Below are 27,273 nucleotides of genomic sequence, written 5' to 3'. Positions count from 1 at the left end.
TTCATATATAATTTCTGCCATGGCTCTGTATATTGGACCTGTTGCGTTAGAGGAAAATCTATTTTTTTTCTTAATATCGGTTAGAATTCACAGACTAATGAGTAAAGTTTCTCCAAGATATGTTTTGGAAAAATATTGGAAAACACGTAAATTATGCGTCAACAAACGTATTTTCTGGTCTGTGCTAAGAACTAGACTGAATTATTCAAGGAGCGGGTTCCTTTTATATATACCCCAAGAGTTGTGTAAGTGAGGTGATTGACCTGAGCCTGAGTACATATAGGAATAACAATAGTGATATTAAATATATTTACGGGCTCACCAAAGTCCATGCTACATGGACACTTCGTTCTGAGTAGCTAAATCCGAAACACAACAACAACAGTAATTTTATTAGTGTAAAAAAAAGGAGAGAGAGAGAGAGAGAGAGAGAGAGAGAGAGAGAGAGAGAGAGAGAGAGAGAGAGAGAGAGAGAGAGAGAGAGGGGGTGGAGGTGCCTCGTATGGGCCAATAGGCCTTCTGCAGTTAACTTCGTTCTTATGTTCTTATGTGTTATGCAGTAATTTGCTCAACAAATCAACAACCGAACCAGTATTTATCAAGGTCTTTCCTAAATCTAAACATGTCCAATTTATAACCTTTTTTCGAGTTCTATTTTGTTTTGATTCCTTTAATACCCTATTATTATCCCCCTTTTGTTATTCCCATTCGTCAACTTGTACACCTCTAATATGTCACCACTAGTTTTTCACCTTATGTTAGTATTCTTTGCTTTCCTTATTCAGAGCAGACCTTTAGCGAAACATATAAAAGGCTGTATTAGTATGACAAGAAGTAAAAATTTCCAGTTAAATACATGAACTCAAAACAAAAATCGATGTAATGGAAATATATTGCATGAGCAGCAAAGATTTAGAGCAGACAGAGGTAAATACTGATCACAAATTTCTATCTCTCTACATTAAAAAATTCGAAGGCACATTATACAAACAATTCTTTTAAATCTTTATTAAAAAATCATATTCCATCAGACATACAATTTTTACATTTAAAATTGTATATAGGGAGTTTAGCTTTTAAATTTCATAATAATTTCCCTAAATTAAGATAACTGTTCGTCTGGAGTTTTGGTCGCTGGGTTTGATCAATCTTGGCTTTTTGCATGAATCCTCGGGATTGTTACCGTCATCTTTTCTAGCTCGCTTTTTGGGCTGCAAATATTCGGTGCGGTTTTGCTCACAATTTTGTATCGTCATATCAAATGAAGTGCAGGGAGTTTGCTTATTACTTTTGATGGAATCATTCAAAGTAATGATCTTCTTATCGAGACTTGTGACCAGCGTATCATTTCTTTTTTTCATTGGTACATCTGTAGACTGATTTTGTTTATCGCTTGTTTTTGCCTTATTGTCGATTACGACCTTTTCCTCCTTCTGTTGGAAATTTGCTTGCGAGCCTAGAGTCTTCTTTATCGGAGCACAAACTCTTTTTGGCCTAGTTGGTTTGCGAATACAACATTCATATATAATTTCTGCCATGGCTCTGTATATTGGACCTGTTGCGTTAGAGGAAAATCTATTTTTTTTCTTAATATCGGTTAGAATTCACAGACTAATGAGTAAAGTTTCTCCAAGATATGTTTTGGAAAAATATTGGAAAACACGTAAATTATGCGTCAACAAACGTATTTTCTGGTCTGTGCTAAGAACTAGACTGAATTATTCAAGGAGCGGGTTCCTTTTATATATACCCCAAGAGTTGTGTAAGTGAGGTGATTGACCTGAGCCTGAGTACATATAGGAATAACAATAGTGATATTAAATATATTTACGGGCTCACCAAAGTCCATGCTACATGGACACTTCGTTCTGAGTAGCTAAATCCGAAACAACAAACAACAGTAATTTTATTAGTGTAAAAAAAAGGAGAGAGAGAGAGAGAGAGAGAGAGAGAGAGAGAGAGAGAGAGAGAGAGAGAGAGAGAGAGAGAGAGAGAGAGAGAGAGAGAGAGAGAGAGAGAGAGAGAGAGAGAGAGAGAGAGAGAGAGAGATGGTGGAGGTGCCTCGTATGGGCCAATAGGCCTTCTGCAGTTAACTTCGTTCTTATGTTCTTATGTGTTATGCAGTAATTTGCTCAACAAATCAACAACCGAACCAGTATTTATCAAGGTCTTTCCTAAATCTAAACATGTCCAATTTATAACCTTTTTTCGAGTTCTATTTTGTTTTGATTCCTTTAATACCCTATTATTATCCCCCTTTTGTTATTCCCATTCGTCAACTTGTACACCTCTAATATGTCACCACTAGTTTTTCACCTTATGTTAGTATTCTTTGCTTTCCTTATTCAGAGCAGACCTTTAGCGAAACATATAAAAGGCTGTATTAGTATGACAAGAAGTAAAAATTTCCAGTTAAATACATGAACTCAAAACAAAAATCGATGTAATGGAAATATATTGCATGAGCAGCAAAGATTTAGAGCAGACAGAGGTAAATACTGATCACAAATTTCTATCTCTCTACATTAAAAAATTCGAAGGCACATTATACAAACAATTCTTTTAAATCTTTATTAAAAAATCATATTCCATCAGACATACAATTTTTACATTTAAAATTGTATATAGGGAGTTTAGCTTTTAAATTTCATAATAATTTCCCTAAATTAAGATAACTGTTCGTCTGGAGTTTTGGTCGCTGGGTTTGATCAATCTTGGCTTTTTGCATGAATCCTCGGGATTGTTACCGTCATCTTTTCTAGCTCGCTTTTTGGGCTGCAAATATTCGGTGCGGTTTTGCTCACAATTTTGTATCGTCATATCAAATGAAGTGCAGGGAGTTTGCTTATTACTTTTGATGGAATCATTCAAAGTAATGATCTTCTTATCGAGACTTGTGACCAGCGTATCATTTCTTTTTTTCATTGGTACATCTGTAGACTGATTTTGTTTATCGCTTGTTTTTGCCTTATTGTCGATTACGACCTTTTCCTCCTTCTGTTGGAAATTTGCTTGCGAGCCTAGAGTCTTCTTTATCGGAGCACAAACTCTTTTTGGCCTAGTTGGTTTGCGAATACAACATTCATATATAATTTCTGCCATGGCTCTGTATATTGGACCTGTTGCGTTAGAGGAAAATCTATTTTTTTTCTTAATATCGGTTAGAATTCACAGACTAATGAGTAAAGTTTCTCCAAGATATGTTTTGGAAAAATATTGGAAAACACGTAAATTATGCGTCAACAAACGTATTTTCTGGTCTGTGCTAAGAACTAGACTGAATTATTCAAGGAGCGGGTTCCTTTTATATATACCCCAAGAGTTGTGTAAGTGAGGTGATTGACCTGAGCCTGAGTACATATAGGAATAACAATAGTGATATTAAATATATTTACGGGCTCACCAAAGTCCATGCTACATGGACACTTCGTTCTGAGTAGCTAAATCCGAAACAACAACAACAACAGTAATTTTATTAGTGTAAAAAAAGGAGAGAGAGAGAGAGAGAGAGAGAGAGAGAGAGAGAGAGAGAGAGAGAGAGAGAGAGAGAGAGAGAGAGAGAGAGAGAGAAGGTGGTGGAGGTGCCTCGTATGGGCCAATAGGCCTTCTGCAGTTAACTTCGTTCTTATGTTCTTATGTGTTATGCAGTAATTTGCTCAACAAATCAACAACCGAACCAGTATTTATCAAGGTCTTTCCTAAATCTAAACATGTCCAATTTATAACCTTTTTTCGAGTTCTATTTTGTTTTGATTCCTTTAATACCCTATTATTATCCCCCTTTTGTTATTCCCATTCGTCAACTTGTACACCTCTAATATGTCACCACTAGTTTTTCACCTTATGTTAGTATTCTTTGCTTTCCTTATTCAGAGCAGACCTTTAGCGAAACATATAAAAGGCTGTATTAGTATGACAAGAAGTAAAAATTTCCAGTTAAATACATGAACTCAAAACAAAAATCGATGTAATGGAAATATATTGCATGAGCAGCAAAGATTTAGAGCAGACAGAGGTAAATACTGATCACAAATTTCTATCTCTCTACATTAAAAAATTCGAAGGCACATTATACAAACAATTCTTTTAAATCTTTATTAAAAAATCATATTCCATCAGACATACAATTTTTACATTTAAAATTGTATATAGGGAGTTTAGCTTTTAAATTTCATAATAATTTCCCTAAATTAAGATAACTGTTCGTCTGGAGTTTTGGTCGCTGGGTTTGATCAATCTTGGCTTTTTGCATGAATCCTCGGGATTGTTACCGTCATCTTTTCTAGCTCGCTTTTTGGGCTGCAAATATTCGGTGCGGTTTTGCTCACAATTTTGTATCGTCATATCAAATGAAGTGCAGGGAGTTTGCTTATTACTTTTGATGGAATCATTCAAAGTAATGATCTTCTTATCGAGACTTGTGACCAGCGTATCATTTCTTTTTTTCATTGGTACATCTGTAGACTGATTTTGTTTATCGCTTGTTTTTGCCTTATTGTCGATTACGACCTTTTCCTCCTTCTGTTGGAAATTTGCTTGCGAGCCTAGAGTCTTCTTTATCGGAGCACAAACTCTTTTTGGCCTAGTTGGTTTGCGAATACAACATTCATATATAATTTCTGCCATGGCTCTGTATATTGGACCTGTTGCGTTAGAGGAAAATCTATTTTTTTTCTTAATATCGGTTAGAATTCACAGACTAATGAGTAAAGTTTCTCCAAGATATGTTTTGGAAAAATATTGGAAAACACGTAAATTATGCGTCAACAAACGTATTTTCTGGTCTGTGCTAAGAACTAGACTGAATTATTCAAGGAGCGGGTTCCTTTTATATATACCCCAAGAGTTGTGTAAGTGAGGTGATTGACCTGAGCCTGAGTACATATAGGAATAACAATAGTGATATTAAATATATTTACGGGCTCACCAAAGTCCATGCTACATGGACACTTCGTTCTGAGTAGCTAAATCCGAAACAACAACAACAGTAATTTTATTAGTGTAAAAAAAAGGAGAGAGAGAGAGAGAGAGAGAGAGAGAGAGAGAGAGAGAGAGAGAGAGAGAGAGAGAGAGAGAGAGAGAGAGAGAGAGAGAGAGAGAGAGAGAGAGAGAGAGAGGTGGTGGAGGTGCCTCGTATGGGCCAATAGGCCTTCTGCAGTTAACTTCGTTCTTATGTTCTTATGTGTTATGCAGTAATTTGCTCAACAAATCAACAACCGAACCAGTATTTATCAAGGTCTTTCCTAAATCTAAACATGTCCAATTTATAACCTTTTTTCGAGTTCTATTTTGTTTTGATTCCTTTAATACCCTATTATTATCCCCCTTTTGTTATTCCCATTCGTCAACTTGTACACCTCTAATATGTCACCACTAGTTTTTCACCTTATGTTAGTATTCTTTGCTTTCCTTATTCAGAGCAGACCTTTAGCGAAACATATAAAAGGCTGTATTAGTATGACAAGAAGTAAAAATTTCCAGTTAAATACATGAACTCAAAACAAAAATCGATGTAATGGAAATATATTGCATGAGCAGCAAAGATTTAGAGCAGACAGAGGTAAATACTGATCACAAATTTCTATCTCTCTACATTAAAAAATTCGAAGGCACATTATACAAACAATTCTTTTAAATCTTTATTAAAAAATCATATTCCATCAGACATACAATTTTTACATTTAAAATTGTATATAGGGAGTTTAGCTTTTAAATTTCATAATAATTTCCCTAAATTAAGATAACTGTTCGTCTGGAGTTTTGGTCGCTGGGTTTGATCAATCTTGGCTTTTTGCATGAATCCTCGGGATTGTTACCGTCATCTTTTCTAGCTCGCTTTTTGGGCTGCAAATATTCGGTGCGGTTTTGCTCACAATTTTGTATCGTCATATCAAATGAAGTGCAGGGAGTTTGCTTATTACTTTTGATGGAATCATTCAAAGTAATGATCTTCTTATCGAGACTTGTGACCAGCGTATCATTTCTTTTTTTCATTGGTACATCTGTAGACTGATTTTGTTTATCGCTTGTTTTTGCCTTATTGTCGATTACGACCTTTTCCTCCTTCTGTTGGAAATTTGCTTGCGAGCCTAGAGTCTTCTTTATCGGAGCACAAACTCTTTTTGGCCTAGTTGGTTTGCGAATACAACATTCATATATAATTTCTGCCATGGCTCTGTATATTGGACCTGTTGCGTTAGAGGAAAATCTATTTTTTTTCTTAATATCGGTTAGAATTCACAGACTAATGAGTAAAGTTTCTCCAAGATATGTTTTGGAAAAATATTGGAAAACACGTAAATTATGCGTCAACAAACGTATTTTCTGGTCTGTGCTAAGAACTAGACTGAATTATTCAAGGAGCGGGTTCCTTTTATATATACCCCAAGAGTTGTGTAAGTGAGGTGATTGACCTGAGCCTGAGTACATATAGGAATAACAATAGTGATATTAAATATATTTACGGGCTCACCAAAGTCCATGCTACATGGACACTTCGTTCTGAGTAGCTAAATCCGAAACAACAACAACAACAGTAATTTTATTAGTGTAAAAAAAAGGAGAGAGAGAGAGAGAGAGAGAGAGAGAGAGAGAGAGATGGTGGAGGTGCCTCGTATGGGCCAATAGGCCTTCTGCAGTTAACTTCGTTCTTATGTTCTTATGTGTTATGCAGTAATTTGCTCAACAAATCAACAACCGAACCAGTATTTATCAAGGTCTTTCCTAAATCTAAACATGTCCAATTTATAACCTTTTTTCGAGTTCTATTTTGTTTTGATTCCTTTAATACCCTATTATTATCCCCCTTTTGTTATTCCCATTCGTCAACTTGTACACCTCTAATATGTCACCACTAGTTTTTCACCTTATGTTAGTATTCTTTGCTTTCCTTATTCAGAGCAGACCTTTAGCGAAACATATAAAAGGCTGTATTAGTATGACAAGAAGTAAAAATTTCCAGTTAAATACATGAACTCAAAACAAAAATCGATGTAATGGAAATATATTGCATGAGCAGCAAAGATTTAGAGCAGACAGAGGTAAATACTGATCACAAATTTCTATCTCTCTACATTAAAAAATTCGAAGGCACATTATACAAACAATTCTTTTAAATCTTTATTAAAAAATCATATTCCATCAGACATACAATTTTTACATTTAAAATTGTATATAGGGAGTTTAGCTTTTAAATTTCATAATAATTTCCCTAAATTAAGATAACTGTTCGTCTGGAGTTTTGGTCGCTGGGTTTGATCAATCTTGGCTTTTTGCATGAATCCTCGGGATTGTTACCGTCATCTTTTCTAGCTCGCTTTTTGGGCTGCAAATATTCGGTGCGGTTTTGCTCACAATTTTGTATCGTCATATCAAATGAAGTGCAGGGAGTTTGCTTATTACTTTTGATGGAATCATTCAAAGTAATGATCTTCTTATCGAGACTTGTGACCAGCGTATCATTTCTTTTTTTCATTGGTACATCTGTAGACTGATTTTGTTTATCGCTTGTTTTTGCCTTATTGTCGATTACGACCTTTTCCTCCTTCTGTTGGAAATTTGCTTGCGAGCCTAGAGTCTTCTTTATCGGAGCACAAACTCTTTTTGGCCTAGTTGGTTTGCGAATACAACATTCATATATAATTTCTGCCATGGCTCTGTATATTGGACCTGTTGCGTTAGAGGAAAATCTATTTTTTTTCTTAATATCGGTTAGAATTCACAGACTAATGAGTAAAGTTTCTCCAAGATATGTTTTGGAAAAATATTGGAAAACACGTAAATTATGCGTCAACAAACGTATTTTCTGGTCTGTGCTAAGAACTAGACTGAATTATTCAAGGAGCGGGTTCCTTTTTATATACCCCAAGAGTTGTGTAAGTGAGGTGATTGACCTGAGCCTGAGTACATATAGGAATAACAATAGTGATATTAAATATATTTACGGGCTCACCAAAGTCCATGCTACATGGACACTTCGTTCTGAGTAGCTAAATCCGAAACAACAACAACAACAGTAATTTTATTAGTGTAAAAAAAAGGAGAGAGAGAGAGAGAGAGAGAGAGAGAGAGAGAGAGAGAGAGAGAGAGAGAGAGAGAGAGAGAGAGAGAGAGAGAGAGAGAGAGAGAGAGAGAGAGAGAGAGAGAGAGAGAGAGAGAGAGAGAGAGAGAGAGAGAGAGAGAGAGAGAGAGAGAGAGAGAGAGAGAGAGAGAGAGAGAGAGGGTGGGAGGTGCCTCGTATGGGCCAATAGGCCTTCTGCAGTTAACTTCGTTCTTATGTTCTTATGTGTTATGCAGTAATTTGCTCAACAAATCAACAACCGAACCAGTATTTATCAAGGTCTTTCCTAAATCTAAACATGTCCAATTTATAACCTTTTTTCGAGTTCTATTTTGTTTTGATTCCTTTAATACCCTATTATTATCCCCCTTTTGTTATTCCCATTCGTCAACTTGTACACCTCTAATATGTCACCACTAGTTTTTCACCTTATGTTAGTATTCTTTGCTTTCCTTATTCAGAGCAGACCTTTAGCGAAACATATAAAAGGCTGTATTAGTATGACAAGAAGTAAAAATTTCCAGTTAAATACATGAACTCAAAACAAAAATCGATGTAATGGAAATATATTGCATGAGCAGCAAAGATTTAGAGCAGACAGAGGTAAATACTGATCACAAATTTCTATCTCTCTACATTAAAAAATTCGAAGGCACATTATACAAACAATTCTTTTAAATCTTTATTAAAAAATCATATTCCATCAGACATACAATTTTTACATTTAAAATTGTATATAGGGAGTTTAGCTTTTAAATTTCATAATAATTTCCCTAAATTAAGATAACTGTTCGTCTGGAGTTTTGGTCGCTGGGTTTGATCAATCTTGGCTTTTTGCATGAATCCTCGGGATTGTTACCGTCATCTTTTCTAGCTCGCTTTTTGGGCTGCAAATATTCGGTGCGGTTTTGCTCACAATTTTGTATCGTCATATCAAATGAAGTGCAGGGAGTTTGCTTATTACTTTTGATGGAATCATTCAAAGTAATGATCTTCTTATCGAGACTTGTGACCAGCGTATCATTTCTTTTTTTCATTGGTACATCTGTAGACTGATTTTGTTTATCGCTTGTTTTTGCCTTATTGTCGATTACGACCTTTTCCTCCTTCTGTTGGAAATTTGCTTGCGAGCCTAGAGTCTTCTTTATCGGAGCACAAACTCTTTTTGGCCTAGTTGGTTTGCGAATACAACATTCATATATAATTTCTGCCATGGCTCTGTATATTGGACCTGTTGCGTTAGAGGAAAATCTATTTTTTTTCTTAATATCGGTTAGAATTCACAGACTAATGAGTAAAGTTTCTCCAAGATATGTTTTGGAAAAATATTGGAAAACACGTAAATTATGCGTCAACAAACGTATTTTCTGGTCTGTGCTAAGAACTAGACTGAATTATTCAAGGAGCGGGTTCCTTTTATATATACCCCAAGAGTTGTGTAAGTGAGGTGATTGACCTGAGCCTGAGTACATATAGGAATAACAATAGTGATATTAAATATATTACGGGCTCACCAAAGTCCATGCTACATGGACACTTCGTTCTGAGTAGCTAAATCCGAAACAACAACAACAACAGTATTTTTATTAGTGTAAAAAAAAGGAGAGAGAGAGAGAGAGAGAGAGAGGAGAGAGAGAGAGAGAGGAGAGAGAGAGAGAGAGAGAGAGAGAGAGGTGGTGGAGGTGCCTCGTATGGGCCAATAGGCCTTCTGCAGTTAACGTTCGTTCTTATGTGTTATGCAGTAATTTGCTCAACAAATCAACAACCGAACCAGTATTTATCAAGGTCTTTCCTAAATCTAAACATGTCCAATTTATAACCTTTTTTCGAGTTCTATTTTGTTTTGATTCCTTTAATACCCTATTATTATCCCCCTTTTGTTATTCCCATTCGTCAACTTGTACACCTCTAATATGTCACCACTAGTTTTTCACCTTATGTTAGTATTCTTTGCTTTCCTTATTCAGAGCAGACCTTTAGCGAAACATATAAAAGGCTGTATTAGTATGACAAGAAGTAAAAATTTCCAGTTAAATACATGAACTCAAAACAAAAATCGATGTAATGGAAATATATTGCATGAGCAGCAAAGATTTAGAGCAGACAGAGGTAAATACTGATCACAAATTTCTATCTCTCTACATTAAAAAATTCGAAGGCACATTATACAAACAATTCTTTTAAATCTTTATTAAAAAATCATATTCCATCAGACATACAATTTTTACATTTAAAATTGTATATAGGGAGTTTAGCTTTTAAATTTCATAATAATTTCCCTAAATTAAGATAACTGTTCGTCTGGAGTTTTGGTCGCTGGGTTTGATCAATCTTGGCTTTTTGCATGAATCCTCGGGATTGTTACCGTCATCTTTTCTAGCTCGCTTTTTGGGCTGCAAATATTCGGTGCGGTTTTGCTCACAATTTTGTATCGTCATATCAAATGAAGTGCAGGGAGTTTGCTTATTACTTTTGATGGAATCATTCAAAGTAATGATCTTCTTATCGAGACTTGTGACCAGCGTATCATTTCTTTTTTTCATTGGTACATCTGTAGACTGATTTTGTTTATCGCTTGTTTTTGCCTTATTGTCGATTACGACCTTTTCCTCCTTCTGTTGGAAATTTGCTTGCGAGCCTAGAGTCTTCTTTATCGGAGCACAAACTCTTTTTGGCCTAGTTGGTTTGCGAATACAACATTCATATATAATTTCTGCCATGGCTCTGTATATTGGACCTGTTGCGTTAGAGGAAAATCTATTTTTTTTCTTAATATCGGTTAGAATTCACAGACTAATGAGTAAAGTTTCTCCAAGATATGTTTTGGAAAAATATTGGAAAACACGTAAATTATGCGTCAACAAACGTATTTTCTGGTCTGTGCTAAGAACTAGACTGAATTATTCAAGGAGCGGGTTCCTTTTATATATACCCCAAGAGTTGTGTAAGTGAGGTGATTGACCTGAGCCTGAGTACATATAGGAATAACAATAGTGATATTAAATATATTTACGGGCTCACCAAAGTCCATGCTACATGGACACTTCGTTCTGAGTAGCTAAATCCGAAACAACAACAACAGTATTTTATTAGTGTAAAAAAAGGAGAGAGAGAGAGAGAGAGAGAGAGAGAGAGAGAGAGAGAGAGAGAGAGAGAGAGAGAGAGAGAGAGAGTGGTGGAGGTGCCTCGTATGGGCCAATAGGCCTTCTGCAGTTAACTTCGTTCTTATGTTCTTATGTGTTATGCAGTAATTTGCTCAACAAATCAACAACCGAACCAGTATTTATCAAGGTCTTTCCTAAATCTAAACATGTCCAATTTATAACCTTTTTTCGAGTTCTATTTTGTTTTGATTCCTTTAATACCCTATTATTATCCCCCTTTTGTTATTCCCATTCGTCAACTTGTACACCTCTAATATGTCACCACTAGTTTTTCACCTTATGTTAGTATTCTTTGCTTTCCTTATTCAGAGCAGACCTTTAGCGAAACATATAAAAGGCTGTATTAGTATGACAAGAAGTAAAAATTTCCAGTTAAATACATGAACTCAAAACAAAAATCGATGTAATGGAAATATATTGCATGAGCAGCAAAGATTTAGAGCAGACAGAGGTAAATACTGATCACAAATTTCTATCTCTCTACATTAAAAAATTCGAAGGCACATTATACAAACAATTCTTTTAAATCTTTATTAAAAAATCATATTCCATCAGACATACAATTTTTACATTTAAAATTGTATATAGGGAGTTTAGCTTTTAAATTTCATAATAATTTCCCTAAATTAAGATAACTGTTCGTCTGGAGTTTTGGTCGCTGGGTTTGATCAATCTTGGCTTTTTGCATGAATCCTCGGGATTGTTACCGTCATCTTTTCTAGCTCGCTTTTTGGGCTGCAAATATTCGGTGCGGTTTTGCTCACAATTTTGTATCGTCATATCAAATGAAGTGCAGGGAGTTTGCTTATTACTTTTGATGGAATCATTCAAAGTAATGATCTTCTTATCGAGACTTGTGACCAGCGTATCATTTCTTTTTTTCATTGGTACATCTGTAGACTGATTTTGTTTATCGCTTGTTTTTGCCTTATTGTCGATTACGACCTTTTCCTCCTTCTGTTGGAAATTTGCTTGCGAGCCTAGAGTCTTCTTTATCGGAGCACAAACTCTTTTTGGCCTAGTTGGTTTGCGAATACAACATTCATATATAATTTCTGCCATGGCTCTGTATATTGGACCTGTTGCGTTAGAGGAAAATCTATTTTTTTTCTTAATATCGGTTAGAATTCACAGACTAATGAGTAAAGTTTCTCCAAGATATGTTTTGGAAAAATATTGGAAAACACGTAAATTATGCGTCAACAAACGTATTTTCTGGTCTGTGCTAAGAACTAGACTGAATTATTCAAGGAGCGGGTTCCTTTTATATATACCCCAAGAGTTGTGTAAGTGAGGTGATTGACCTGAGCCTGAGTACATATAGGAATAACAATAGTGATATTAAATATATTTACGGGCTCACCAAAGTCCATGCTACATGGACACTTCGTTCTGAGTAGCTAAATCCGAAACAACAACAACAGTATTTTATTAGTGTAAAAAAAGGAGAGAGAGAGAGAGAGAGAGAGAGAGAGAGAGAGAGAGAGAGAGAGAGAGAGAGAGAGAGAGAGAGAGAGAGAGAGAGAGAGAGAGAGAGAGAGAGAGAGAGAGAGAGAGAGAGAGAGAGAGAAGAGAGTGGTGGATGCCTCGTATGGGCCAATAGGCCTTCTGCAGTTAACTTCGTTCTTATGTTCTTATGTGTTATGCAGTAATTTGCTCAACAAATCAACAACCGAACCAGTATTTATCAAGGTCTTTCCTAAATCTAAACATGTCCAATTTATAACCTTTTTTCGAGTTCTATTTTGTTTTGATTCCTTTAATACCCTATTATTATCCCCCTTTTGTTATTCCCATTCGTCAACTTGTACACCTCTAATATGTCACCACTAGTTTTTCACCTTATGTTAGTATTCTTTGCTTTCCTTATTCAGAGCAGACCTTTAGCGAAACATATAAAAGGCTGTATTAGTATGACAAGAAGTAAAAATTTCCAGTTAAATACATGAACTCAAAACAAAAATCGATGTAATGGAAATATATTGCATGAGCAGCAAAGATTTAGAGCAGACAGAGGTAAATACTGATCACAAATTTCTATCTCTCTACATTAAAAAATTCGAAGGCACATTATACAAACAATTCTTTTAAATCTTTATTAAAAAATCATATTCCATCAGACATACAATTTTTACATTTAAAATTGTATATAGGGAGTTTAGCTTTTAAATTTCATAATAATTTCCCTAAATTAAGATAACTGTTCGTCTGGAGTTTTGGTCGCTGGGTTTGATCAATCTTGGCTTTTTGCATGAATCCTCGGGATTGTTACCGTCATCTTTTCTAGCTCGCTTTTTGGGCTGCAAATATTCGGTGCGGTTTTGCTCACAATTTTGTATCGTCATATCAAATGAAGTGCAGGGAGTTTGCTTATTACTTTTGATGGAATCATTCAAAGTAATGATCTTCTTATCGAGACTTGTGACCAGCGTATCATTTCTTTTTTTCATTGGTACATCTGTAGACTGATTTTGTTTATCGCTTGTTTTTGCCTTATTGTCGATTACGACCTTTTCCTCCTTCTGTTGGAAATTTGCTTGCGAGCCTAGAGTCTTCTTTATCGGAGCACAAACTCTTTTTGGCCTAGTTGGTTTGCGAATACAACATTCATATATAATTTCTGCCATGGCTCTGTATATTGGACCTGTTGCGTTAGAGGAAAATCTATTTTTTTTCTTAATATCGGTTAGAATTCACAGACTAATGAGTAAAGTTTCTCCAAGATATGTTTTGGAAAAATATTGGAAAACACGTAAATTATGCGTCAACAAACGTATTTTCTGGTCTGTGCTAAGAACTAGACTGAATTATTCAAGGAGCGGGTTCCTTTTATATATACCCCAAGAGTTGTGTAAGTGAGGTGATTGACCTGAGCCTGAGTACATATAGGAATAACAATAGTGATATTAAATATATTTACGGGCTCACCAAAGTCCATGCTACATGGACACTTCGTTCTGAGTAGCTAAATCCGAAACAACAACAGTGATTTTATTAGTGTAAAAAAAGGAGAGAGAGAGAGAGAGAGAGAGAGAGAGAGAGAGAGAGAGAGAGAGAGAGAGAGAGAGAGAGAGAGAGAGAGAGAGAGAGAGAGGTGGTGGAGGTGCCTCGTATGGGCCAATAGGCCTTCTGCAGTTAACTTCGTTCTTATGTTCTTATGTGTTATGCAGTAATTTGCTCAACAAATCAACAACCGAACCAGTATTTATCAAGGTCTTTCCTAAATCTAAACATGTCCAATTTATAACCTTTTTTCGAGTTCTATTTTGTTTTGATTCCTTTAATACCCTATTATTATCCCCCTTTTGTTATTCCCATTCGTCAACTTGTACACCTCTAATATGTCACCACTAGTTTTTCACCTTATGTTAGTATTCTTTGCTTTCCTTATTCAGAGCAGACCTTTAGCGAAACATATAAAAGGCTGTATTAGTATGACAAGAAGTAAAAATTTCCAGTTAAATACATGAACTCAAAACAAAAATCGATGTAATGGAAATATATTGCATGAGCAGCAAAGATTTAGAGCAGACAGAGGTAAATACTGATCACAAATTTCTATCTCTCTACATTAAAAAATTCGAAGGCACATTATACAAACAATTCTTTTAAATCTTTATTAAAAAATCATATTCCATCAGACATACAATTTTTACATTTAAAATTGTATATAGGGAGTTTAGCTTTTAAATTTCATAATAATTTCCCTAAATTAAGATAACTGTTCGTCTGGAGTTTTGGTCGCTGGGTTTGATCAATCTTGGCTTTTTGCATGAATCCTCGGGATTGTTACCGTCATCTTTTCTAGCTCGCTTTTTGGGCTGCAAATATTCGGTGCGGTTTTGCTCACAATTTTGTATCGTCATATCAAATGAAGTGCAGGGAGTTTGCTTATTACTTTTGATGGAATCATTCAAAGTAATGATCTTCTTATCGAGACTTGTGACCAGCGTATCATTTCTTTTTTTCATTGGTACATCTGTAGACTGATTTTGTTTATCGCTTGTTTTTGCCTTATTGTCGATTACGACCTTTTCCTCCTTCTGTTGGAAATTTGCTTGCGAGCCTAGAGTCTTCTTTATCGGAGCACAAACTCTTTTTGGCCTAGTTGGTTTGCGAATACAACATTCATATATAATTTCTGCCATGGCTCTGTATATTGGACCTGTTGCGTTAGAGGAAAATCTATTTTTTTTCTTAATATCGGTTAGAATTCACAGACTAATGAGTAAAGTTTCTCCAAGATATGTTTTGGAAAAATATTGGAAAACACGTAAATTATGCGTCAACAAACGTATTTTCTGGTCTGTGCTAAGAACTAGACTGAATTATTCAAGGAGCGGGTTCCTTTTATATATACCCCAAGAGTTGTGTAAGTGAGGTGATTGACCTGAGCCTGAGTACATATAGGAATAACAATAGTGATATTAAATATATTTACGGGCTCACCAAAGTCCATGCTACATGGACACTTCGTTCTGAGTAGCTAAATCCGAAACAACAACAACAGTATTTTATTAGTGTAAAAAAAGGAGAGAGAGAGAGAGAGAGAGAGAGAGAGAGAGGAGAGAGAGAGAGAGAGAGAGAGAGAGAAGAGAGAGAGAGAGAGAGAGAGAGAGAGAGAGAGAGAGAGGTGGTGGAGGTGCCTCGTATGGGCCAATAGGCCTTCTGCAGTTAACTTCGTTCTTATGTTCTTATGTGTTATGCAGTAATTTGCTCAACAAATCAACAACCGAACCAGTATTTATCAAGGTCTTTCCTAAATCTAAACATGTCCAATTTATAACCTTTTTTCGAGTTCTATTTTGTTTTGATTCCTTTAATACCCTATTATTATCCCCCTTTTGTTATTCCCATTCGTCAACTTGTACACCTCTAATATGTCACCACTAGTTTTTCACCTTATGTTAGTATTCTTTGCTTTCCTTATTCAGAGCAGACCTTTAGCGAAACATATAAAAGGCTGTATTAGTATGACAAGAAGTAAAAATTTCCAGTTAAATACATGAACTCAAAACAAAAATCGATGTAATGGAAATATATTGCATGAGCAGCAAAGATTTAGAGCAGACAGAGGTAAATACTGATCACAAATTTCTATCTCTCTACATTAAAAAATTCGAAGGCACATTATACAAACAATTCTTTTAAATCTTTATTAAAAAATCATATTCCATCAGACATACAATTTTTACATTTAAAATTGTATATAGGGAGTTTAGCTTTTAAATTTCATAATAATTTCCCTAAATTAAGATAACTGTTCGTCTGGAGTTTTGGTCGCTGGGTTTGATCAATCTTGGCTTTTTGCATGAATCCTCGGGATTGTTACCGTCATCTTTTCTAGCTCGCTTTTTGGGCTGCAAATATTCGGTGCGGTTTTGCTCACAATTTTGTATCGTCATATCAAATGAAGTGCAGGGAGTTTGCTTATTACTTTTGATGGAATTGTGGGGACCGACCTGTGAGATTTATATTTATTTAATTTATATGAATTTATATTTACGTTAATTTATATACTTCGATAGCAATTTGTTATAATGATAAGTGGACTGTATTTCTGCAATAATCTCTTAATCTCACAAATCGATCCTCTACACATTAGGGGGGTTTATAAATTAATATATATACAGCCAATCAAACTACAGTAATAGCTACATACATTGAAGAGGTTCCTTATCTTATAGTACAGCAGGTTAGTCCACCAAGGTATAACTAGGGTGTAGACACCAAAATTATCCTCTTTGAGGTAGCTTCCATCACCCAGTAACTGGTGCACATAATCTTGCATCCTCGTCTGACCTGTCAAAAGTGCGCTAGCTGTGAAGCCAGATACCTATATATGACAAGTATATCAGAGAAAACAGTACATGGAACATGAAGACCTGGCTTAATTACCTTTAGTTTGAGGGCGATTTCGCGATCTAACCGGGTCACCCTATATCCTGACATTAATGGCCATAAATGAATGATAAACGGGTTTCGGATAGACACTTAACTTGAATTTGTAGACAGCGTGTTGACAATGGTACACCTTTGGTATCCATAACACTACGTCCAAGTAAAATTAAACAGGAGCCGAATTTGCTCCCGGTGTGAGCCTCTGGTCTCGTTATAAACAAAACAATGGCTGCCCCTTCCTCCTCACTCTGACGCCTGGCTTACATTGTCCACATTTCAGAAAGTGATAGAAGGGTCACATTTACTCTACTTTAATATTGATAATTAAGTTAATTTATATAAGATGTTTTTATGATGGTAAAGTCCAAAGACTAATGTATTTAAGAACAATTCCCAGCAGAATAGCTGGTGAATTATAATAGTATGTGGTGATGATATCCCGTTTTCTATAGACGGTAATTCCACTACAAGTTACGTTTTCTATGGGTAACTTGTTTATACAATACAGCTCTTATCTGTCTGTATGATATATTAAATGCTGTCGGATTTTCCGACATAATTCCCCAGGGGGCTGCTCACGGGTCGAAGTCCTAATTAGAACAGACGAACACCGATACTCCTCCTTCGAATTATTAGATTAATTTGATGTTAGTAGTTAGTAATCACACATTTGTGTGTCTGTTCGTGCAGGACGGATGTCCCGTACTAGAGTTGCAGGGGTTAGAAGTCTAATGCGATTTCATTTCCCTGTCAACTCTTGAAAGGCTAATATTCAAGCCTTATTACATATTATTTAACCCAGAAGACTGGATGTGATCAAGTACTACAGTCAAGTATGATTCAGGGACTGCAGTGAGATCCAGTGACATTAGATATAACTTGAAGTTTGTTCAAGTAACTGGTCACTGATATATAAACACTGAGGCCCATGAATACATCTTGATTAAATAATAAATGTATCAAATCAGTCATCAGATTTACTGGGGTTTTAATTTAGTTAATTGATTCAGAAGATTGAATAGCTCATCATTAAAGTAAAGTATGGTTCTGAGACAGCAGTGGGTTCAGTGACATTGGTCGCAGTGACTTGTAGCTGTTTTAGGCTACTGTTCACTGATTTGCCACTGAGGCCTCATGAACTCATCTCCAGCTTTAAATGATGATACTAACATCAACCTCTGTTACTATAGTCAGCTGTAATCTCCTTAGTATAATGATACTGGAGAAATATAATCAGCTGACAAATTTAGATTTCTACTGGTATTGTTTATCTGCAGGCATAGGTCTCCTCAGGCTTGATACTGGGCCTGAGAGTAATTTACCTCCTGCAGAGTTAACATGGTTATACCCTGATATTTAGTAGGGCTACCGATGAATCGATGACAATAGTCTGTCCCTACAAGGAGACCGAAGTCGGTGAGGTGATCAGACTTAATATTATCTGCCAATTTTATTCCTCTATTTCTCAGGAATTTGGCTGTTGCTCTCAGACCTTGAACTTGTAGGTCTACTGGTATTTTGTCCACCACAATGGCTTGCACTCGACAGACGTACCTGCCTAAACGTACTGATGGTTGTACCACCTGGTAGACTTGAGGTCCTGCATCTGTTACAAACCCTGAGATGTTGAATGACATCTGGGCTACAGGCCTTAATTGTAATTCTTCTGCCAACTTTTTAGTGATATATGTTCTCTGGGATCCTTGGTCAAACAACCCACGGGTATGGACCTTGGCCCTCTTATTCAGGATGGTAATTTGGGCAGTAGGCAAAGTCGTATTACCTTTAGACTTTGCCGATTGGACACTGTTTGTTTGTTGCACCTTGCAGTACTGTACTGTGGTGGAATGCTATCTTCCACCTTGGGGTTTGGAGACGTTGTTTTGGTGTCTCTGCACAATGCTGCATGGTGCTGACCTTTGTTACACCTATTACAGGTGTGTAATTGGGTATCACAGTCCTTGATGTTATGTTTCCTGAGGCACCTCGTGCAATGTTGCAAATCTTTGAGTCGCTCAACACGGGCGTCACTATCAGGAAAATTAGGGCAGTGGTACATTGAATGTTTCTCATTGCAGAACAAACATGTTCCATAGCTTCCAGTACCCTTTGTGTGTCACGTTCTTGGGTGACACAGTAACTATAGGCTTGGAGGGTCCCACTGCATATACGCCCACACTGCCACTGTATCCACTTTGGTGTTAAATTATATTGTCTAGATTGATTTGGAGTACCTTTGGTACTCTGTGGTTTACTATTATTAGTTTCTGAGGGTTTACTTGGTGGTTTTAATTTGTCATGTGTTCGTAATTGATTGAACTACTGACTTTAAACCTTCAGATATTTCATTCATGGATAAGATGCTTTTATTGTAATGAGCACTCATTTGTCTCAATATGTCCCTAGGTATTTTCTCCTGGACAATTATTTTCAAGACCCACTCAGCCCCGTTTGTATCTGCTGTCAGGCTGAGGGCAATTGATCAATGATTCTACCTCCAGCTTGAAGACTTGGAGTGAATCAGCTGAAGCCTCCGGTGGGGGTAAATGCAACAGCTCATGAACTAAATGTGATGTTCTTACTTCTGGATCAGCATAATTATCCTTGAGGAGTTTTACTGCCAGATCATAGCCGCCATTAGTTAATCTCAGATGGGATACTACTGTTTTAGCCTCACCTGATAATTGGCCTTGCAAATAAGAGAATTTACTACTCTTTGGTAAAGATTGTTTTGAGTCTACAAGGTCAACGAATTTGTTCCAAAATTCGTCCCAATCTTCCTCATCTTTCCTGAGAAAGTGGGTAAATTAATTGGAGGGAGTCGAGCTTCTGCTTGACTCGTATTAGATGCAACTGTTGTTGTTGTTGCTGTTGCCTTGTTCTGGGCAATTAATTTGACATAAGGCTGTAACGTGGCCTGAGTGTGATCTTCATAATTCGCTAGATCAACCATAATGTCGTCTATTTCTGTTTTCTGATAAATTGGTGTTGGCAAGTTCAGCCACATATGTTGCTATTTGACATTTGATTTGCTCAAATTTACCTGCAGCTGTTTGATAATAGCTTCCAGGTCAGCATAATCAACTGTTGATTGTTGTGACAAATCTTCACATTTCTTGATCTGTCTTGTTAAGTGGCCTTTAAGACCTGCAAGGGTTCTTTTCATTCTCCCTGCATTATCCATACTGGCTCGTTGGTGAAGCCTTGTGGGACTTGTACTTGGGCTGCTCATAATACTGAACAAACACTAATGGTAGCCTAGGGTAAATTCTGCACTCACTAGGCAATAATCCTACCTCTACTAGAGGTTAGCACTTAAAATTAATACACATTATATATATACAATCATACACACTAATGGATTTGAGTGATAAACCAGTGTCACTGGAAGTACCTTTAGGTTAGCTCTTCTATATCACCCTAGGATGGTAGAGACACTAATTAATCACTCAAAGGTGTAATGAATCATAAGTAAATTATTATATATACAACTCAACTCGAGTTGATAAAAATTACACCCAAAATAGGGTCTGCACCATTCATTAATGGTGTTAGATTGTTCAATATAGTACAACTGACTATGGTAATAATGGGACTAGGATGAACGATAATAGTTCAACTAGTCAATGGTTAATATCCTACCCTGTTGTGGGTTGGCAATTAGTAAATATTATACTATGATCACTAGTGCAATATATATTAAATAATTCTCTATTTTGGAGAAATAATATACACAATTATTGATAATAGCCTCTTAATTAGCCTCTATGAAACTTCTAATATTATCTAGAAGTATTAAATATTATTAGTGACCTCGCGAAATAAAGTCCACAAAATTCGTAGATAATCTCTCGCGAAATGTAACACCACGAAATCCGTGAACAATCTCGCGAAGACACAGTCACTAATTTGGCTGGATTCTATATTAGCGCTGTCATTTCACGAAATAACACGCCACCAAATATCTGTGGGTGTGCATGAAACCGCTGACGAAGCTGAACTGGGCTGAGGGAGGCTCCTGAGCTCCCTCGAGGCTACGCTGCCGTCTTGACTGTTGGCTTTGTTTAAATAACACTGCACTAGTATATTTAATGAATCCACTGGTTAACTGGTTCATCCGGTACTAAGATGACCAAATGTGGGTTCAAAGGATCAAATAATCCGTCATCCGGTTCGAAGATGACCAAATAATGTGGGTACCGACCTGTGAGATTTATATTTATTTAATTTATATGAATTTATATTTACGTTAATTTATATACTTCGATAGCAATTTGTATAATGATAAGTGGACTGTATTTCTGCAATAATCTCTTAATCTCACAAATCGATCCTCTACACATTAGGGGGGTTTATAAATTAATATATATGCAGCCAATCAAACTACAGTAATAGCTACATACATTGAAGAGGTTCCTTATCTTATAGTACAGCAGGTTAGTCCACCAGGTATAACTAGGGTGTAGACACCAAATTATCCTCTTTGAGGTAGCTTCCATCACCCAGTAACTGGTGCACATAATCTTGCATCCTCGTCTTGACCTGTCAAAAGTGCGCTAGCTGTGAAGCCAGATACCTATATATGACAAGTATATCAGAGAAAACAGTACATGGAACATGAAGACCTGGCTTAATTACCTTTAGTTTGAGGCGATTTCGCGATCTAACCGGGTCACCCTATATCCTGACATTAATGGCCATAAATGAATGATAAACGGGTTTCGGATAGACACTTAACTTGAATTTGTAGACAGCGTGTTGACAATGGTACACCTTTGGTATCCATAACACTACGTCCAAGTAAAATTAACAGGAGCCGAATTTGCTCCCGTGTGAGCCTCTGGTCTCGTTATAAACAAAACAATGGCTGCCCCTTCCTCCTCACTCTGACGCCTGGCTTACATTGTCCACATTTCAGAAAGTGATAGAAGGGTCACATTTACTCTACTTTAATATTGATAATTAAGTTAATTTATATAAGATGTTTTTATGATGGTAAAGTCCAAAGACTAATGTATTTAAGAACAATTCCCAGCAGAATAGCTGGTGAATTATAATAGTATGTGGTGATGATATCCCGTTTTCTATAGACGGTAATTCCACTACAAGTTACGTTTTCTATGGGTAACTTGTTTATACAATACAGCTCTTATCTGTCTGTATGATATATTAAATGCTGTCGGATTTTCCGACAGGAATCATTCAAAGTAATGATCTTCTTATCGAGACTTGTGACCAGCGTATCATTTCTTTTTTTCATTGGTACATCTGTAGACTGATTTTGTTTATCGCTTGTTTTTGCCTTATTGTCGATTACGACCTTTTCCTCCTTATGTTGGAAATTTGCTTGCGAGCCTAGAGCCTTCTTTATCGGAGCACAAACTCTTTTTGGCCTAGTTGGTTTGCGAATACAACATTCATATATAATTTCTGCCATGGCTCTGTATATTGGACCTGTTGCGTTAGAGGAAAATCTATTTTTTTTCTTAATATCGGTTAGAATTCACAGACTAATGAGTAAAGTTTCTCCAAGATATGTTTTGGAAAAATATTGGAAAACACGTAAATTATGCGTCAAGAAACGTATTTTCTGGTCTGTGCTAAGAACTAGACTGAATTATTCAAGGAGGCGGGTTCCTTTTATATATACCCCAAGAGTTGTGTAAGTGAGGTGATTGACCTGAGCCTGAGTACATATAGGAATAACAATAGTGATATTAAATATATTTACGGGCTCACCAAAGTCCATGCTACATGGACACTTCGTTTCTGAGTAGCTAAATCCGAAACAACAACAACAGTGATTTTATTAGTGTAAAAAAAAGGAGAGAGAGAGAGAGAGAGAGAGAGAGAGAGAGAGAGAGAGAGAGAGAGAGAGAGAGAGAGAGAGAGAGAGAGAGAGAGGTGGTGGAGGTGCCTCGTATGGGCCAATAGGCCTTCTGCAGTTAACTTCGTTCTTATGTTCTTATGTGTTATGCAGTAATTTGCTCAACAAATCAACAACCGAACCAGTATTTATCAAGGTCTTTCCTAAATCTAAACATGTCCAATTTATAACCTTTTTTCGAGTTCTATTTTGTTTTGATTCCTTTAATACCCTATTATTATCCCCCTTTTGTTATTCCCATTCGTCAACTTGTACACCTCTAATATGTCATCACTAGTTTTTCACCTTATGTTAGTATTCTTTGCTTTCCTTATTCAGAGCAGACCTTTAGCGAAACATATAAAAGGCTGTATTAGTATGACAAGAAGTAAAAATTTCCAGTTAAATACATGAACTCAAAACAAAAATCGATGTAATGGAAATATATTGCATGAGCAGCAAAGATTTAGAGCAGACAGAGGTAAATACTGATCACAAATTTCTATCTCTCTACATTAAAAAATTCGAAGGCACATTATACAAACAATTCTTTTAAATCTTTATTAAAAAATCATATTCCATCAGACATACAATTTTTACATTTAAAATTGTATATAGGGAGTTTAGCTTTTAAATTTCATAATAATTTCCCTAAATTAAGATAACTGTTCGTCTGGAGTTTTGGTCGCTGGGTTTGATCAATCTTCGGCTTTTTGCATGAATCCTCGGGATTGTTACCGTCATCTTTTCTAGCTCGCTTTTTGGGCTGCAAATATTCGGTGCGGTTTTGCTCACAATTTTGTATCGTCATATCAAATGAAGTGCAGGGAGTTTGCTTATTACTTTTGATGGAATCATTCAAAGTAATGATCTTCTTATCGAGACTTGTGACCAGCGTATCATTTCTTTTTTTCATTGGTACATCTGTAGACTGATTTTGTTTATCGCTTGTTTTTGCCTTATTGTAGATTACGACCTTTTCCGCCTTCTGTTGGAAATTTGCTTGCGAGCCTAGAGTCTTCTTTATCGGAGCACAAACTCTTTTTGGCCTAGTTGGTTTGCGAATACAACATTCATATATAATTTCTGCCATGGCTCTGTATATTGGACCTGTTGCTTTAGAGGAAAATCTATTTTTTTTTTTAATATCGGTTAGAATTCACAGACTAATGAGTAAAGTTTCTCCAAGATATGTTTTGGAAAAATATTGGAAAACACGTAAATTATGCGTCAACAAACGTATTTTCTGGTCTGTGCTAAGAACTAGACTGAATTATTCAAGGAGCGGGTTCCTTTTATATATACCCCAAGAGTTGTGTAAGTGAGGTGATTGACCTGAGCCTGAGTACATATAGGAATAACAATAGTGATATTAAATATATTTACGGGCTCACCAAAGTCCATGCTACATGGACACTTCGTTCTGAGTAGCTAAATCCGAAAAACAACAACAGTGATTTTATTAGTGTAAAAAAAGGAGAGAGAGAGAGAGAGAGAGAGAGAGAGAGAGGTGGTGGAGGTGCCTCGTATGGGCCAATAGGCCTTCTGCAGTTAACTTCGTTCTTATGTTCTTATGTGTTTATGCAGTAATTTGCTCAACAAATCAACAACCGAACCAGTATTTATCAAGGTCTTTCCTAAATCTAAACATGTCCAATTTATAACCTTTTTTCGAGTTCTATTTTGTTTTGATTCCTTTAATACCCTATTATTATCCCCCTTTTGTTATTCCCATTCGTCAACGTGTACACCTCTAATATGTCATCACTAGTTTTTCACCTTATGTTAGTATTCTTTGCTTTCCTTATTCAGAGCAGACCTTTAGCGAAACATATAAAGGCTGTATTAGTATGACAAGAAGTAAAAATTTCCAGTTAAATACATGAACTCAAAACAAAAATCGATGTAATGGAAATATATTGCATGAGCAGCAAAGATTTAGAGCAGACAGAGGTAAATACTGATCACAAATTTCTATCTCTCTACATTAAAAAATTCGAAGGCACATTATACAAACAATTCTTTTAAATCTTTATTAAAAAAATCATATTCCATCAGACATACAATTTTTACATTTAAAATTGTATATAGGGAGTTTAGCTTTTAAATTTCATAATAATTTCCCTAAATTAAGAGTAACTGTTCGTCTGGAGTTTTGGTCGCTGGGTTTGATCAATCTTGGCTTTTTGCATGAATCCTCGGGATTGTTTACCGTCATCTTTTCTAGCTCGCTTTTTGGGCTGCAAATATTCGGTGCGGTTTTGCTCACAATTTTGTATCGTCATATCAAATGAAGTGCAGGGAGTTTGCTTATTACTTTTGATGGAATTGTGGGGACCGACCTGTGAGATTTATATTTATTTAATTTATATGAATTTATATTTACGTTAATTTATATACTTCGATAGCAATTTGTATAATGATAAGTGGACTGTATTTCTGCAATAATCTCTTAATCTCACAAATCGATCCTCTACACATTAGGGGGGTTTATAAATTAATATATATACAGCCAATCAAACTACAGTAATAGCTACATACATTGAAGAGGTTCCTTATCTTATAGTACAGCAGGTTAGTCCACCAGGTATAACTAGGGTGTAGACACCAAATTATCCTCTTTGAGGTAGCTTCCATCACCCAGTAACTGGTGCACATAATCTTGCATCCTCGTCTTGACCTGTCAAAAGTGCGCTAGCTGTGAAGCCAGATACCTATATATGACAAGTATATCAGAGAAAACAGTACATGGAACATGAAGACCTGGCTTAATTACCTTTAGTTTGAGGCGATTTCGCGATCTAACCGGGTCACCCTATATCCTGACATTAATGGCCATAAATGAATGATAAACGGGTTTCGGATAGACACTTAACTTGAATTTGTAGACAGCGTGTTGACAATGGTACACCTTTGGTATCCATAACACTACGTCCAAGTAAAATTAACAGGAGCCGAATTTGCTCCCGTGTGAGCCTCTGGTCTCGTTATAAACAAAACAATGGCTGCCCCTTCTCCTCACTCTGACGCCTGGCTTACATTGTCCACATTTCAGAAAGTGATAGAAGGGTCACATTTACTCTACTTTAATATTGATAATTAAGTTAATTTATATAAGATGTTTTTATGATGGTAAAGTCCAAAGACTAATGTATTTAAGAACAATTCCCAGCAGAATAGCTGGTGAATTATAATAGTATGTGGTGATGATATCCCGTTTTCTATAGACGGTAATTCCACTACAAGTTACGTTTTCTATGGGTAACTTGTTTATACAATACAGCTCTTATCTGTCTGTATGATATATTAAATGCTGTCGGATTTCCGACATAATTCCCCAGGGGGCTGCTCACGGGTCGAAGTCCTAATTAGAACAGACGAACACCGATACTCCTCCTTCGAATTATTAGATTAATTTGATGTTAGTAGTTAGTAATCACACATTTGTGTGTCTGTTCGTGCAGGACGGATGTCCCGTACTAGAGTTGCAGGGGTTAGAAGTCTAATGCGATTTCATTTCCCTGTCAACTCTTGAAAGGCTAATATTCAAGCCTTATTACATATTATTTAACCCAGAAGACTGGATGTGATCAAGTACTACAGTCAAGTATGATTCAGGGACTGCAGTGAGATCAGTGACATTAGATATAACTTGAAGTTTGTTCAAGTAACTGGTCACTGATATATAAACACTGAGGCCCATGGAATACATCTTGATTAAATAATAAATGTATCAAATCAGTCATCAGATTTACTGGGGTTTTAATTTAGTTAATTGATTCAGAAGATTGAATAGCTCATCATTAAAGTAAAGTATGGTTCTGAGACAGCAGTGGGTTCAGTGACATTGGTCGCAGTGACTTGTAGCTGTTTTAGGCTACTGTTCACTGATTTGCCACTGAGGCCTCATGAACTCATCTCCAGCTTTAAATGATGATACTAACATCAACCTCTGTTACTATAGTCAGCTGTAATCTCCTTAGTATAATGATACTGGAGAAATATAATCAGCTGACAAATTTAGATTTCTACTGGTATTGTTTATCTGCAGGCATAGGTCTCCTCAGGCTTGATACTGGGCCTGAGAGTAATTTACCTCCTGCAGAGTTTAACATGGTTATACCCTGATATTTAGTAGGGCTACCGATGAATCGATGACAATAGTCTGTCCCTACAAGGAGACCGAAGTCGGTGAGGTGATCAGACTTAATATTATCTGCCAATTTTATTCCTCTATTTCTCAGGAATTTGGCTGTTGCTCTCAGACCTTGAACTTGTAGGTC

Source organism: Procambarus clarkii, chromosome 39 (genome assembly GCF_040958095.1).
Source record: "Procambarus clarkii isolate CNS0578487 chromosome 39, FALCON_Pclarkii_2.0, whole genome shotgun sequence".
NCBI classification, from domain to species: Eukaryota; Metazoa; Arthropoda; class Malacostraca; order Decapoda; family Cambaridae; genus Procambarus; species Procambarus clarkii.
This window is presented reverse-complemented; position numbering follows the sequence as displayed.